Genomic DNA, 16,473 nt, shown 5'->3' with positions numbered 1-16,473 from the left:
CGACAAGCGACATTGCTGAACATAAGCCATAGCTTCAAATATGCTGCCTCGTGTGCCTCATGTACTGTACACCAGGAGATGGCGGACATCTGGAACTTCAATCTGTGGGCGTGTTTTCATTCAAAGTTTTGGAGTTTACAGAGTTTGAAAACCGAGGAGACGAGACTCGCCGTCGGAGCGTATCAGAGCGCAAGACGGCACATTTTAGAGTGAGAAAACTTACCATACCCAGAGGTCTGGTCAACGCTGACAAAGTACTTTGTCAAGTAATGGCTTACTCATATTCTGAAGAGGAATATTCACCCTCTGATGAAGATGTTCAGTCGTCCACTGAGACAGAAAGTGCCGCTGCGTCTGTGCGTAACGGCAGCGGGTCGGTGCACCATGACAGTCCACGAGCAGCACATACTGGAGCCGATGCTTTGCTTCGGGGTGGCAGGAAGGGACATGGCGGGTGTAGCTGGAGTGGTCAAAACACCGCTAATGATGAGGGGGATCGCAGGGGTTGAAAAAAGAGACAAGCATATGCTACTGGCAGGATCAACCAGGTAGCCCAGACGGGACGAGCGTGCGGCGCACGGCCGAGCGTAGAGCTGCATGGCGACGCCCGGTCGGGGTGGGGGGGCACACTAGCGTTTAACCGACTAGTAAAATACTAAACATTTAATAAATGAGTAGGCGGTTAAACGATTAAACGACTAGTCCGCACATCCCTAGTGCAAATCCAGATGGGGACTCTATTTTCTTAGCATTTTCTGTTTTTGAAATATATTTAGACTGTTGCAGTTACTGCTCGCTGTCCAGTGGAATTCAATTTCTTGTTAATTTATTAATATTGCTGCAGTATTTTACAGAGAAGCACCCATTTCTGCAGCTGGAACAGCCACATTAGCCTTCCTGTATCCAGCTGTTCCAGAATCTCTTCCTCCTTGATGTCCCCCCTCTGTTCTCCCTACGTACCGGCTCTTAATTGAAAACAGTAGCGCTGCTGACATTTGGGCCGAGCCCTGGTATGTTCTCTGCTGCAGCCCGCCTTTCCTTCCTCTGCTGTCAGAAAAGTTGCCGACTCCTCCTTGCCTCATTTACTGCATCTTATCAGCAACACAGAGCAGAAAATGTTTTATTAATGCATCATTCTTTGACATGTGAGTGAGCTGTTTGATTGTAGAACTCCAGAATGCAGCTTCTGTGTTTGCACCTGTTGCAATTTAAACGTTGAAATCAGTGTTTTATTTGCACATTTACACTAAATCTGCAAACTTTAATGAGACACAATAATCCTTTCTTAGTGGAGATGTCATAATAGAGCCTGAGTCGCCTTCCACCTTTTTTCCCCTCACACCCAGGGTATAATGAAGGCCTGAAAAGACCAAAACAATGTTGTAAAACCTCAAAGTGAAAGCCAACACAGTAATTACAGTACTTTGAGAAAAGAAGCTGAAATATGCAGAGCTTTCAGATTGTGCAGCCTTTATCGAATGCATTTAAAGCATGTAGTTATTATCCCAACAGCCTCTACAGGTGAAAGGGTTTAGATTTAGCTTAGATTTACTTATTTATACAGACTTAGCAATAGCTGCATTAACCCTCTGAATCCCAAAGCCTGCTGGCAAGTTTGAAAGGAGTGTTATTTTTTAAAAATTGGCAAAATTACCCCCTTTCAAAGAGCAAGGAGCTGGAAAAACAGAAAAAAAATCATTAGATTTTAAGCTTCCCAGTGGTCCATGAACTATTCATCTGTGAGGTGGTATCCCATCTGAAAAACAAGAAAAGAAAAAAAGAAAAGAAAAGCACTCAGAAAGCGCAGCACTCCGCCAAGGCTGCTTAGTTATTGTATCATTTCCGAAAGGAGAAATCTTGAAAACTTTGTGGCAGAAATCACGGTAACATGGAATGTGACCATTTAATATAGGTGTACCCACAAGCAAAATGACCTTGAGCATACCGAGACGTGTGACCTAAATATGTAGCAGGCGGCGGGAATTGATGGGACTCAGAAACACCCCCACAATTTAATCAGCTGTTCCTTGTATCATTTCTAACAGTTAAGTCTTGATAAGTCGACAGTGGTGGATTTGTAGTAGGATCACAATCATGGGATCAAAAGCAGACAGCTGACGTAGTGTTCACTTGTTGTCACAGTTACAGTCACGCCGTGCCGCTATCTCACAATGATACAGAAATCTTTAACAAATCCATGGATCCAGACGATAAGCTGCATGGTCCATGTGTCATTTCTGACCATCCCTGAAAATTTAATCCAAATCTGTTTGTCCGTTTTTGAGTAACGTTGCAAACAGACAGTCAGACAAATGTATGCCGATCATCACATAACTCCACTGAAGCTCTGCCTCCTTAGTGGAGTAATTATCCAAATCTAAGCTGAAAACTGTCGTATTTTCAACAAAATTACTTTATGCTTCATGTCTTGTTTAAATAAGGACACAAATTAACCATTTGCAGTAAACAGATTCTGTAAAAGACAAAAAAAAAATCTGTATTCCTTGGTGCAACAGCAAAACCAAGTAGTATTCAGCTGTGACAAACAGTTAAATACAAAAAAATCCTTGACTTTTAGGTTGAACTGCAGGCTGTGTTGACAGAGCAGACAGGAGACAAGCATGGAAACAAATTAAAATTGTATCTAGTAAAATATCTATCGTATGTTTTCCCAGCATTTTTTTTCCAGTATTGGTAACACCTGTGAGCAATTGGGGAAAAAAAGTTGAACATGCCAATTTTTAAAAATTTTGGAGTGTAAATAATGAAAGAAATGCAATTTTTGTTTAGTCCTATATATGATTAATGCCACTTTAACTGTATCTTACTACACACAAGACATGTTTAAGTCCTCTCTTGTTCTATTTATGGTTGTACTGCTTCCATTGACGTGCAGGACTTCATACTGCAGTGAAAAATGAGCCCACAGTGAGTAAAAATATGACGGGAGCAAAAACTTCCCAGAAACGGCTCCATGTCAGGGAATGACAGTGAATTAAACCACTGATTGTTGTAACAGCCACTTCAGCGTTTAGATTTAGCTCTGATTTGCTTCCTAATTGAATGAGTTTACTGGTTGAGCAGTCTCAGTTCCCACTCGACCCGTTGCTGCGTTTCAAAATAACTTGATACCAATTTTGGGGGATTTAATTTATGCTTTGGCGAGCTGTAATTTTCTTGACAATGTTGCATGAAACTGTGGCGAACCACGGAGTCCAAGCCCAGTGTGAACGCAGTTAAAGCGACACTCCATCTGCTCTGTCAAATCCAGACTCTTAACATCTGCTTTACATCCTGAACTCTACAATGAAGCTGCATATTTAGAGCGTCCAGCTTCCTTCGTTTAATGTACTTTCTGTGGAAACAGGATATTGGGCTAGGACATGGTGCAGGAAGGAATTATTCAAAAAAGAAACTACACGGACGTTTTCTTGGAAATCACACGGTCGGAGAGAGAAATAGGCAGCTGAGTGGCTTTAATGGCGACTTCCAGCGGTGACCTCTGACCTCGCTGAGTGGATACCGACATGGCTAAAGGGAAAATGAAATATATTTGACCCTGTGAGTCAACAGTTTGTTCATTTGCGTACTCATTCACGTGTCACGTTGCTCACAGGTGCAGGTTTTCTGATTGTTTTTGCCAGCATCGCTGAGCTGAAAGGATTGACTGAATGATTCCATTCACCCCATGCATCATGTGGGACAGGGAATCCAAAACTGCACACAGCCACCTCATTTCTGCTCAGCCTTTTCCGAGCCCCTGGAAAATGGGAAAGAATCATCGCTTTTCCTCTTAGACTGAGAGGAATGTGGCACAGCGTTGATGGGTTTTGCAGGATTGGCTTCGCCTGAGGCTCGTCTGTCCTTTTTCTTCTGAAGCAGGAATGTAGGTTTGTGAATTGATTATCGCTAATAAGGCCTGTCCAGGTCCCTATTACAGCCGGACCGCAGAGAAGCCGGACCTAAATAGCTCCACTTCAGTACAGTCTGGACATGTACTTAGCACCGACTTTCAAACAAATCTGTGTTTATTTAAAATGAATGGACTGGACTGGAGTGGTGGCTGTGTTCTGTTATTAAAATATATTGGTTAACCATCTGTAATATTAACCACCTGAGATCACTCACATATTACATTCGAGTCTCTCATAAGAAGAGCAGTTTTTCTCAGTTGTTAATATCCTCAAAGATGGGGACAAGGGACATTTATAGTTGTGCTTGAAGAAGTTTTGATGTCGCTTACAGGCTTCTTCAATAATGTAATTACAAGTCAAGGCTGCAGCACAGACGGTACAAAGAGTATGTATGTACATAATCAATCATTGCTCTGTTTCACAAAGTAAATGTTTAGTCTAGAACTAAAGCAGCCGCTCAGGAGGTACAGCAGGTTGTCCATGTGTTGGAATGTGAATATTCAAGACACTAAACCTCAGCTTGCTCTTGTTTATCCTTCTTGAATGTGATGTCGCTAGCAGTTAGCCGCTTTATCAATCAATAACTGATTAATTGGAAACACAACGTGCACTCTGTGGACATCAATCTGTGTTCTGCTTCAAAAATGTGGATGTGGTTTCGCTCCGTGCATTTTATCTAATATAAAACATACGAGGCATTAAGCGACACAGCCAGCATTCTCATGGTGGCCTTTCACTAGCTAAACCCTAACAATGCTCTCTGCTTGCCAACGCAGTACGACTGGTAGTCCAAATGACTACCTCCTTGGGTTGCAACAGTGTTAAACCCTTAGAGACTCCCCCTGGTGGCACAACCAGGTACTACAGTGGATCTGCAACATAAATGGTAAAATGGTAAATGGTTGTATTTATATAGCACTTTTATCCAAAGCGCTTTACATGATACGTCACATTCACCCATTCACACACACATTCACACACTGATGGCGGAAGCTGCCATGCAAGGCGCTAACCACGACCCACCAGGAGCAATTAGGAGTTCGGTGTATTGCTCAGAGACACCTCGACATGAGCTCGACGGGCCGAGGATCGAACCGGCAACCTTCCAGTTACAAGACGGCAACATATTTTCTGACATGCATGTCCTTCGTCTTCTGCCTTATCGGTTGATATATAATTAATCTGTTATATTTTTAATGGTAATTGACCAATAATCATTCATACCTGTAGTGGAGAATAAAAAGTGTGCTGTTGTTGCCAAAATAAAGCACTCAATGCAACTTGAGCTATCCAAATGCTAGAGTTCAATAAGGAAAGATCACAAGAAAGAAACAAACTAAATTTATTGCAGAAATATCAGTATGCCATGTTAGTATTTCAGTAGATAGACTCTGATGACAAAGACAGTTGGAGCTGAATAAGGACAGGATCACCCAGAGTCTAGATGCTGCTGGTAGTGCAGCAAAGTTAGCAGAAGACTGTTGACTGACAGAGATACCCTGGATAACTTGGATGAGGTGGAGATGGGGAGGTGGATGCATTGTATGGACAAGAGTAGTAGCATTCAAACTGAGAATGAAGCAAAGCAAATGACAAAGAGAACAGAGCAGGAGAGGTTGAAGTCATTGAGAAGAACGTAGAAAGACTGCAAGTGAACAGTAGCCTAGTCGCGCTAGACAACCCACGGCAACAAATTTAATTCTCTGCCAGGGTGGGTCTAGTTACCCTCGGTAAGCCTCGAGGTTGGATGCTCCTAAAACTGGCCAACGAATCACCATGAAGTGTAGAGTCAGAAGGCGGGCGTAACTAAGTGACGACAGAGGCACGACGATTCTGACAGAAACAACCGGAAACAACTAGCCTAGCCGCGCTAGACAACCCACGGCAACGAATTTAATTCTCTGCCAGGGTCGACAACAAAAAAGACAACAGTCGTTGAGCTTCATTAGCACCGACTCTGAATAATCTTTCTGTTAACATGTCTGTAATATACTTGAGCTTCACCCATTGACTGTATAAATAAGGCTTCACTGAACTACCTCATCCTCTGATTTCCGGTGCTCTAGGAACTACGTCAGCCTATTCGTTGTGCTGATACCTACCCAATTGCTGCAGAGTGATTTGAAAGACAACCTTTTAGCCCGCCTCCCTCCCTGTCGAGAGTTCCTAGACTCTTGTGTCTTCAGACCCTGGGTCTAGCGCGGCTAGGCTAGGTGAACAGATCTTCAGTACTGAACTCAACCTCAGATGCCTGAGAATATTACAGTAGAACTCGATGTTAACAGTCAGATCCAGGGGTAGAAATTCATGGTGCACCACATTAACATGAAAATTACAACATGCATGGTTCGCTCCTGACTTTCTTGAGGACTGTGGGATCTTCCCTGAAGATTACTGTTTGGTCTCTGGGTCAGAGCCATAGAACAAACACTGCAGCCGATGGCCTCACCTGCTGTCCTGCCACCCCATCCCATCCCCGTATAAATCGTAAAACAAATCAAATAAAAGTTGAATGTCTTTTGTTGTTTGTTTTGCAAAAATTGAAAAAGCATTGACTCAACTTGTGTAACATTTTTCAAGTGCATATACAATACAATACTGTAATACTTTATTACAGTATAATAATAATATATAATATATATTATAACAATATAATAATACAATACTTTTACCAATACTGTAAAAAAAAAGGTTTAATTCAATTCCATACTTGTCTCCTATCTGCTCTCAGTACACAATGCCTGCAGTTCAACCGAGTTTAGCAGAAAACTTCCTGAATTTTTGCTGTGTGACTGTTGTTCACAGTTAAATCCCTAATGATTTTCCAGTAACACTGACGGACATAGAAATTTTTTTTCTGTTTAGAGAGAATTATTTATTTTTGGCACATTCTTAAATTAGATGTGTAGAATAAAGTGATTTTGATGAAATATCACACCTTTAAGCTTAGATTTGGTTTTATTTCCAACAAAATGACCCATCCCATCTAAGTAGTTCATGGATTGTTGGGAAATTCAACAAGCTCTCAACTGTTCACAACTTTTGCACGGGCAGAGTCAAGTCCTGTATCAGCAGAAAAACCAAAGCTGCTGTCCTTTGCTTCCCTTCCAAACACCACCAAGTGGTGATGACAAAGCAGGTGGCTTGACCACCAGAAGACACCACCGACTCAGTCCGTCACGTCTCCATCAGCACCTCAGCACTGTTGGGAAGCATCCGCCCTGGAAACTTCCATCCTCGGGAATAAGTTGTGTTTTCCAGACAGCTGCCCGCCTCATGGAAACACACCAGGATGGACGCTAATGGAAGCCAGATGAGCTTAAATTCCACAACAGTAATTACCATGCAGCATTAGACAGCTTTTACTGTACACACTTTAACACAATGGGCAACTGCTGCAGTTTTGGGCGGATGTTGATCTGGGGGGTTGCTATGACAACTTGTCTGTTACGGGGGTCGTATCCAGGAACTACTGTGTGTGTCATGCTGATGTCACTGTTAGTTTGTGGACACGTGTTGAAGTTGTTTTGATGGTTTACAGTCGCAAGAGTTTAGCCCTTTGGTGTTTTGTGACTCATTGCAGGTTATGTACAAATTAAGAGCCATTTGTAAGTTTTCTGTTGAAAAAAGACCCCAACAAAGACATTATCAGTCATAGTTTATAACACAGAATGGCTTCATATTGGTAGGAATTTAAACTGTAATGCAGTAATTTGATTTGATAGCAGCAACTCGGCTGCATTTCAAGCTGTGAACACTAAAACAGCAACATACAACATGATTTTGTCATTAGACTTACTGTTAGTTCCCTGAATTTACTTATGCTAAAATTAGGAAAACGGTTTTAAAGGACAAAATGTCCTTTCAATTTGGTAGAATCCACTAAAGTAAACTGTCTTCACCAAAGTAGAAAGAAAAGGTAGATTCAAGCAGAACAGCACGTCAACTGCTGCTCAAATGCACTTTTTACAGTGTAATAATCAGTTTCATTTTTAAAAAGACACAAATCAATCCTTAAAGTCTACACCTGTGTCCACCGTAGCTCAAAGAACGTCTTCCCACAGATTTTTGGTGGTTTTTTTTAGGTGTTTTTTTTTTGTTTTTTTTAATCTGTTGGCTATCTCTTAACTCTGCATTTCATTTGAACCAGTCTCAAGTTTACGTGCGACACTTTCAAAGTGAGCTGAATCCTGTCAGGTGTGTGAATCCAGTCGGTAACTTTGTCCTGACTGGCGTGATAAACATGACTGGTCTCTGGAGACTCGGTTAATCCTCAGGCAGGGTTTGATGTGGGCAGGCTGTCTTTAGTCCCAGTGCGGTCGGACTCTTGAAAAGGATTCTGGGTCGGGGTCCCCCATGCTCTCGCCGTCTGTCTAAACCATCGCGCCTCATGTCTTCCCCTTGATGTGGCAGCTTTGAGTGGCCATAATAAAAATTAAGAGATCATAAATGCAGGATGGATGCACCATGTGTTTTGCTTTATAATGCATGTGCCCCCAAAGAGAGGGTTTGACTCCCGCTACCAGCTTCTCGGTGGATCCTGTGTGTGTGACCCATATTTGCTCAGCTTTGTGTTTCAAGCTACATTTTTTGGTTTTATTGTATGGATTTAATAAGCAGTAAATACCAGTTTTAATGCCTTCTATCGAACAAAATGGCCATAATTCTAAGGAACTGAAAGGGTTGCTAATCAAATGTCAAGCCAAGATTCAGCTTTAGAAATACCGACATAAATTTTATGCTTTTCTCTCCCACTGTGACGGCATTAAAGCCACTGACGGACTACAGTAATTTAGTATAGTAATTGTAATGTTTCTGTTTGTTATAGATGTCAGTTAACCTTCTGAACCAAAACCCACCAGTGGGTATAAAAGGCATGCTGTGTTTAAAAAAAATTGCCAAGATTACACCATTTATGAGAGCCAGAAACTATAAAAGCTGAAAAAATGTTGGATTTTCAACTTTCTCACAGCACTTGAACTACTCACCCGTAACATGTGGTTCAGTGTGGAAAATTAACTAAATTCAAGCTTAAAATTGTGACATTTCATCAAAATCGCTATATTTTACTTGGTTAATTTTACAAAATACCAAAAATAAGCAGTTCGCTCTTTCTAGAATCTGTAAAAAACTAAAAATTCTACATTTCTCGCACAGACATTAGCGATTAGCGACTCAGCTATGAACAAAATTCACGTGACAAAAATTCTGACCGTTCGGCTGAACTGCAGGATGTGTTTTCTGAGAGCAAATAGGAGACGAGCATGGAAACCAATGTATTAAGTATGAAAATAACTATATTATACAGAGTCACCATTTGTTTTCCATTATTAACAAAACCCGTGGGCACTTGGAAGAGTGTTGTACAGGTTGATTCTACATTTTATCAATTTTTTGTAAAATATGTAATCACAGAAATTAAACTTTTGTTTTTGTGTTTTTACCATCTATGGCATTATAACCTTTTAAAACTCATCTGCAGTAACCACATTCTGTAAAAAAAAATAAAAAAAAATTAAATTAAATTCAGCGTTCCTCTCTGCAACAGTTACATGACCAAAATTGTGACCTCTCAGCTGAACTGCAGGCAGTGTTCAAAGCGAGCAGATAGGAGACAAATGTAAATGTAAAATCTCTATTGTATGTATTAAACACAATGTAACTTCATTAACTTTATTAGTTAGTAAAAATGTGTCCGAAAGTGCTTAAATTTGGAGTGTTAAGTGAACCTAAAGCTGCTTTCATGAACATTTTTGCATTAATTACTTGTCATTTAAGAAAGTGTTGAACTTGTGATGAACCCACACTGAATTATCACCTCAATTTGTAGTTTAATGGATATTTTTAGCATCTTTCAGCAATTAGTTTTGGTTTTTCAGCTTCACTGTAGCTTTAATATTTCAGTCCAGCCTTTACATTTACATTATTTGTAGCCTCATAAGATTAATTTGAGCTTTTTTCTGAACCACTTTAGAGACATTTTCATTATGTTGTGATCAGTTTTTGTCCATTTTACTGCCGGGATGCTGTTTTTTTTGTGCATTAGTGAGTTTAAATGTCCTCACAGATGCAGCACAGATGGTAGTTTCCAGAAAGGGAATGTCACATGTAGATGTTTTGAAGATACGGAAGCGTGATTCACCTCAGACACTGACCTGAGCGACGATCTCTGCCTGACTCACCACACCGAGCCGGAGGGAGGGCGGAGGTTTGGAGAGGATGGGTTTCCCTGAAGTATTTCCATCATGTGCCAGGTCTGATCGTCTGGCACGTTTACTGCAAAAGCGAAGGCAGCCTGTGTGCTTTCGAAAAGTACACCAAGACTGCTGAAATCACTCGGCATATAATTAGCTTTTTCAGCATGTGATTTCTTAACATCTTTACCACACTGGATACCTTTTACAGATTTCTGCCGGGAACAAAAGGCTGAGTGGAACAGATGAAACAGAAAGCTGAAGTTTTAAACCAAAATTTCCACATCTGACAGCTTCGTGGAAGCTAATGGCCTCCGAGGGTTTTTTTTAAAGGACGGAAACTTGTTTTGTTGAACAATCTCGTTAAGAGAATCAATCACTGTAAAATGAAGAATCTTCCAATAAAACAGACTCCCTCATGTCTGAAGGAAAGGTTACAGACACATAAAATGCTTTCCAACAGCTCTAAGTTATTTAAATTACAGTTCCTGAATAAAGTTAGACAAAACTTCACAAAGAATCTAAACATATAAAAGCTTTCAGTAACTTTAAACTGTCATATTTCCATTCCTTGTAGACTCACCTTTCTCTGTTATATGAAGTCCTGGACTGCTATGGAAACAGAACAACAATGATCAAAAGAGCACACTTATAATGCCATAAATCATAAAAAAAAGAAAAAAAATAAATTTTTGTTTCTTTATCATTTTTTTTAATTGCGAAAGCCTAGAATCAACATATAGAACAATTTTCCAAGTGCTCACAGGTGAAAACAATATTGGAAAATAGAAATAGTGACTCTACATACTATATAAATCCTACTACTTAGATTTGTGATGTGTTTCCATACTTGTCTCTTGTCCGCTGTGTAAACACTGCCTGCAGTTCAGCCCAGTGCGACCAAAAAAATCTGAGAATTTTTGTCACAGGATTGTTCAGTGGACCTGAGTCATGAATGGCTTTACAGTTTCATTAATGAGTGCAGCTTTTTTTTTGTTTTTTTACAGATTCTGTTTAGAGTAAACAGTTTAATTTTTACAAATTTCTAAAATAGACGTGTAGAATAAAATCATTTCAGTGAAATTTCATGATTTTAAATTTAGATTGTGTTCATTTTTCTCATAGAACAATGATTAGTTCATTGACCACATCACAGTTTACAATCAGACATTTCTTTCTGTTTTAATAATTTTTTGCTTTCCTGATTATTGAGCTAATTTTGATGATTTTTTATTTTTAAATGGCAACATGCCTTTACAACCTGGCAGTGGGTTCAGAGGGTTAAACTGCTGCACAACAGTGGAATTATTTGCACACAGTTTCAAGACAACTGTGGGAACTTCTTGTCCTGTTAGCGGCCAAGTTCATTGGGTGTTTATTTGGTGGGACGCACTCGTAGTTTTTAATGACATCCATGTCTTGTTCATTCAACTGTGAATACATGAATCAGAAGTCGCCTTGAACCAAGTATCTGCCAAAGTACATAACACGATGTGATAAATATCAAAGCTTGACGAGCACTAGAGCATTCAGCTTGATAGCATGTTAGCAGTTAGCTCCACTAGCTGTGGATCATAGTATGCTTTTAGGTGTATTATGAAGGATTGCATTTAAAAAAGTTAATGAAAATGAAACTTTTAGAGTTCAGGAAAACCATTCAATGGCTTTAGAAGATATCTTATTTTCAAAACAAGACACCCAAATGTACCATTAGTCAGAGCCAACAACTGTAAAAAAAAAAATAATTGTCACATTTTCAACTTTCCAGTGGTCCTTGAGCTAATGAAGTGTGATGTGCATCTCAAAACATAGCCAAATCTAAGCTTAAAAGTAAGATATTTCATCAAAGCGACTTCATTTGATTTTTCTCATTTTAAAAAAGTGAAAGAAATAAACGATTTGCTGTAACTATATTCTGAAAAAAACAAAAAATTCTGCACTTTGCGACGCAACAGTGGAGCTTTTAATGACTCAGCTGTGATCAACGGTGATGTGGCAAAAATTCAGGGACATTTCTGGTTTGTTTTAGTTTTGCTTTTTTGAAATAGTTTTTTGTGGCATTTTCAAAGTTTGCTTGAAATTCACCTGACACTTTCTGGAAACACGATTACAGATGCACAGTGATACAGATTATTAGAAGTATTCTGAAAAATTGCTTTGAAATGAACCAGTCCAATGTTTCATTTCTTCTTCTATGGTGTCTATAATATCAGTTTTTCTGATCAGTGAAGACAATGGCGAGCAGACGCCTCCGTCTGATGCTCCGGTTTCACCCGGGCAGGAGGATGTGGTCGTCTGCCGTCATTGGCAGGCTGATGGGAATGACTGGGAGGAATGTGTCCAGACAGAGTGGGAGGTTTCCACCCAAAACATACATCCACACCGAGCTGCTCTTCTCACATACTTGGTGAACCTCGGGCAGCTTATCGTTCGTCACACACATGTGACTGCTGGGCAAGTCCTCCACTCCTAGCCGCCCTTAAAACAGACAGAACACATAAATAATTCATATGTGAACCATTAAATCAATGCACTTGTTGCTAATTAGGACAATTTACATGATGGAACATTTCAGTTGAATCTCCTGAACATGTTGAGAGTGATGAGGACGTGTCTGATTGTGCAACAGCAGATCTGCAGAGATGAATGGCCAAATATATCGATGGGAGTTTTTAAGATTGAATTCTGTCACTGTGGGAACAATAGAAGTGACGGCAAAGGATGGTGTGGGATGAAACAGCAGGAATTTACCCACAGAAGAATAAAGACAAAGCACAGGGATAAAAGATGTTCCTTATTGAACTGCTGCCCAAGTTTTATGTGCAAAAGATGAGTGGAAGTAGTGAAAAGGTTCATTTCCAGCTGCATAGGCACCAAAATAAATAAATAGCAGAAAATAATGGAAAATAACCATCTTGTAAAAATACAATAATTTTCCATAATTAAACTACATTTTTGAGCCTTAATTTTACGTGACTAATATGTATTTTCTGTTTGGTAAGGCTAATAAATATTTACATGTGAAAACAAGAAATGACCTATAATAAACACATAAATAGGTAAAAGGATAAGATGAAAAATTATGTATATTATGAAAAAAATGTATTTTCACTGGTTATTTGTATTTATAGATATAATACATGGATGGAATGTTTTTTTCGACATTTTTGTCGTGAAAAATGTCTCCAATTAAAAAAAATCTACATAAAATAACGAAACCAGCACTTCTTTTATCTATTAATTATCACTAATTGTATTTACAATTATAATTACAGTGTTAAATTAGCCCTAACCCTATTGATTACATTTTTTAAAAAATTATGATAAATTGGCAAATGTATTTTACACATTTTTGTATTTATTTAAAAAATAGAATTTCCTTTAAAAACTTTAATTTTAAGCTTATTTACAATTCTGTTAGTGTTATTGTATATTAGAAATGTACATTCATTGTTTATTTTTGTAATTTTACTGATGTTTTTGTGTATTTCAAACATCTGGGGAAAAATGTGAAGTTTAAAGGAAAAATTCTGTGAGATTATCCATTTTTTTTTAACAGTATAGGGTAACTTGTTTTTTTGCATAGCTCCACTTATGTAATGAAAAGAATATGTGAACCTCATTCCAGCTCTGTACATTGTACGCAGCTTTCTGGCTTTTCTATTTAGGTACAAAACTGTGTAAAATCAAACAACATAGTGACTGATTGTGGCACATAATTTCATTGCTGAAGTTAATTACTGTGAATATTAGTGGTGCATTTTCTCCAGTGAGTTTGGAATTAAATCAGCACAAATCAGAAGTTCTCCACTAAATATGAAACTGGGTCTGATTTCAATAAGGGGTTAATGATTTAAACCTTGCAGTCATCCTTGCATTTCCATCCAGGGTGCCTGAGTACACTTCACAGAACACTTCATCCATTCTGTTAATCCCCTGGAAGTGGATGACAAAGTGGACTTCGCATTGCAGCCTCTCCCCCCTTCTCTCTCTTCTGGCTCTTGTAAAGCGATAATGGAGACAATTAGAGCTTCACTTTATCTTGGCAGCGCGTCGACCGGGTCTGCTCTGTCAGAACCTGTCAGAGTTTTACGCCCTCAAGCAGCCTCGTGTCAGATCGAGGCTCGGCTCCAAACAAGCTGACAGCAGTTAGGACGAGCCGTCAGCTATCGGGGAGGGTCTGGATGAAGCTAAAGCAGCTGTTGAGGCGTTGGCGTCCTCCTCACAGGTCTGATCTTATGTTTCCAGGCAGCGTTTGTCCTCAACATCTTCGGTTACCGTGTACATTTAATTGTGGGATTCGTTTGTAGGCGTGTGCGGAGATAATCGCTGCGAACTTTGTGTTTTGATTCTAAAAGTACAGAATGTGCAGCTATGTGTGAACACAACACAGATGGAGCACCAAAGCTGCCATGAAATGACTGTTTTTCTGTCAATTACTTGATAAATGTAGACGATATTTTGCCTGCTACAACCTCTGCAGCATCGATACACACACTGAACAAAAAGATGTCTACAACTTTACACTTGGAAACAATCTGAGCAATAAATCTACAGGTGTTTAGGTCCAGCTGTCCTGTTGTAACTGCAGTGAAGTTATAATGGGGAAATATATTTACTAAACTGGGTGGCTTTTCATTAACTCATTGGCTCATGACATTTTCTGCTTTTTGTACTGCCCATAATTGGCCAAAAATGCCATGAAAGTAGAAAACGAGTAAGAAAATATGAAACAAAACTGTGATTAAGAAGTAAAAAATAATGTGCAGACAATTAGTTTTCTGATAAAAAGGAAAATGACCATTACATTTAAGTTTTGTTTCTAAAAATAATGCAGCACAGTATGAAAAGTAAACAAATGCTTTTATATTGAAGTAGGTCAATTAAAAAAAAAATCTTGAGAAGTTTTCAGTATATCAAGCTAAATGGTTACAATTATCTATATAAACACTGATGTTTTATGCTGTGAAAATTTCAGGCAAATCAGAAAAGATCGAGCAGAAATTGTTGTAAAATTTTGATAATTTGTGATGGAATGAGCCGTATGTGAGCACAGAGAGCAGGAGAGAAGTCAACAGATGCCAAATGTTATTTCTCTTCGGGTTTTTGTGCATTGGAATGGAAACTACAAAGAGTGTATAAACCAACTTTTTGTTTTCTGGTAATTTGAAGCTCTCCTATACTTTTGAAACCTTGCAAACTTTTACACGAAACTTCAATTTTGCAGCGGACCAATGACTGGAGCCAAAAACAACTGATATAATGATGCAATAATTTCACAATGATGCCAAAAAAAACACTTGCATAATAAACTGAAGTATAAAATAAATAAAGATATTTATACAGAAACCTAGTCACCTTAATCCAGCTCTGTGCAAAGTGTACAGATCTAAAATACCCGTATTCCTTTAGATTTTGTCACAGTCTTTGTTAATGTGCATTAGTGGAATAGAATAGAATCACTTTATTCATCCCCGAAGGGAAATTAGTGGTGCATATTCTCTATTAAGTTTTCAGTTAAATCATATGAAAACTGCTGTAATTAGACAATAAAAAGTCTGTCTGGAGAACTGGTTTCAGAAACTGAGTTCAAAAGACATTATTGTAGGTCAAAGCTCAATGCAAATTGGGGCTAATTTTCTCTACAAGTGTTTGCACATCTGTATTTCAACATCCCAGCTGCAGTGAAGTCAACCTAAAGGCCTCCTTTATGTAACTTGGCTTCGCTGCCTGAAAGCTATTTCACACCAGAGTGGAGGAAAGTGCTCCAGAAACTGGAAAAGTCCCTCTTTAGATTACGTCCCATTTACAATGGTATCAGTAGATTTATCAAGGGGCGTTTAAACCGCAGGGAGGTTTGAAGTAATCTGTTGATGTTTCATCCACTGCAGCTCCACAAACTATGAGAAATCGCATGTTTTCAGTCCGTCTGCTTCGTCCCAGTGAGCTGTGGTCTTCCACCCGGCTTCCCAGAACCCTTCTGCGCCATAAACCGACATTCTTCCGACTTCTCCTCGTGCCTCCTAAACTGGGCAACTTCAGCTCAGTGGGATGGCACGAGAGGAGCCGGTGAGTTTCTTTATAAGGCTTCGGTTGTGGACGCTTGATGTACACATCCGATCAGTTGCAGAGGAAATAGTTGTCCGCTTTTGGTCGTGTCTCAATGTGGCATTTACCACACGTCTGTCCAATGCATACTTAGAGGAACGAGCATAATTCTGAATGTCCCTACTTAGTCTGACATCCTTTTCCTGCATATTGTTGGTTTCTTTTATTCTGTAGCTTCAAGTCTGACCCCAATGAAATGTTCCATTCCTGTTTTTCATTGTTCTTTCAATGGATTGACTTATTTAAAGAAGCAAAAA

At 39.2% G+C, this 16,473-nt stretch overlaps 1 protein-coding gene across 2 annotated transcripts in view; it reads left to right on the top strand.

The window, feature by feature from the left end:
• Positions 1 to 16,473, top strand: part of LOC110947979 (synapsin-3-like) — a 154,613-nt gene that overhangs the window by 104,539 nt on the left and 33,601 nt on the right. The gene's annotated exons all lie outside the window — the stretch shown is intronic.

Source organism: Acanthochromis polyacanthus, chromosome 1 (assembly GCF_021347895.1).
Source record: "Acanthochromis polyacanthus isolate Apoly-LR-REF ecotype Palm Island chromosome 1, KAUST_Apoly_ChrSc, whole genome shotgun sequence".
NCBI classification, from domain to species: domain Eukaryota; kingdom Metazoa; phylum Chordata; class Actinopteri; family Pomacentridae; genus Acanthochromis; species Acanthochromis polyacanthus.
Note: the sequence above shows the minus strand (reverse complement) of the source record. Positions and strands in the feature narration are given on the sequence as shown.